General features: G+C 60.0%; 1 protein-coding gene across 1 annotated transcript in view; it reads right to left on the bottom strand.

Annotated features, from left to right (window-relative positions):
- BDNF (brain derived neurotrophic factor) overlaps positions 1–990 on the bottom strand; it is a 31158-nt gene extending 30168 nt beyond the window's left edge. The window contains exon 1 of the mRNA XM_010710698.3: positions 910–990. The gene's annotated coding sequence lies outside the window, so the exon portion shown is untranslated. The remainder of the gene's footprint in view (positions 1–909) is intronic.
- Positions 991–1022: the final 32 nt, after the last annotated feature.

The raw sequence follows: 1022 nt of genomic DNA, 5'->3' as shown, positions 1-1022 counted from the left end.
AGTCGGAGCCTCTCCCCCGGGGCGGGCGGCCGGGATCCCCCGGCGGAGGCAACGCGGCCCCTTCCTCCTCGGGAGCCCCTCCCCCCCCAGCAGCCAGGCTTTGGGGGGGAGAGCGATGCACAGGCTCCGCGCAGAGCCCCAGAGCTTCTCTACCTGCTACACCGCCGCTGCTCCGCCAAACTGCTGACTTTCCAGAGCTTATTTTTAGCCCGGAGACTAAATATTATTAGCTACATTTCTACGTAGGAAGGATCGGAAGAGGGAGGGGAGGGGGGCACTAGAGAGAGGGAGGCGAGCAGAAAGCTTTACCCGAGCCATCTCCAGGCGGGGGACTGCGTTTGGGTTTCAGGCTCGCCAAACACCTCCCCCCTTTCATTTCTAGGGAAGCGGCTGCGGACATGGGATCGGCAGCGCAGCGCGCCCGGCGCTCCGCTCCGTCGGGGGCTGCACGCACACACGCATACACACACCGCGGAGCCATCGGTGACCCCCGCGCTGGGCACCGGGCGGCTCCATGGAGGTGCAGCTCAGCTGCGTCTCTTTATCTGCGTGAGATCAGCTGTGCACAGTGCCAGTCAGAGCTGATCTGCAGCTCTTCAGCTATGCAAAATCAACTTCCATCCTCAGCAAGGAAAAAAACCCGGCGCATCTGCTTATTTCGGTAACGATCGGTTGCATCTCTGCCCAAAGCATGCACACGCAGATCGAGATACGAGATTCCCAGATAATATCAGGCACAACTTAACTCAACTCGCAGTGCAATCTCATAACGCGTCTCCTACCTTTGCTACGCTCCACGCACAGCCCCGCCACAAAGGGAACAAAACTCGGCACAGAGCAGGAACCCATCCCCACAGCACCGAGCGGGAGGCAGAGCCAGAGGGGGGGGGGAGTCACCCCTCTGCTTACCTTGCTCACAGCCAACACCACCGGCAGTGGCTAGATCGCGGAGATAAACACTCGCATTTCCCAAAGTTGACACCGTCAAACCAACCCCCGGAGCTCGCAAGACTCTTTTTTTT

Source organism: Meleagris gallopavo, chromosome 5, assembly GCF_000146605.3.
Source record: "Meleagris gallopavo isolate NT-WF06-2002-E0010 breed Aviagen turkey brand Nicholas breeding stock chromosome 5, Turkey_5.1, whole genome shotgun sequence".
Taxonomy (NCBI): domain Eukaryota; kingdom Metazoa; phylum Chordata; class Aves; order Galliformes; family Phasianidae; genus Meleagris; species Meleagris gallopavo.
The sequence above is the reverse complement of the archived record's forward strand: the minus strand, read 5'-3'. Positions and strand labels throughout refer to the sequence as shown.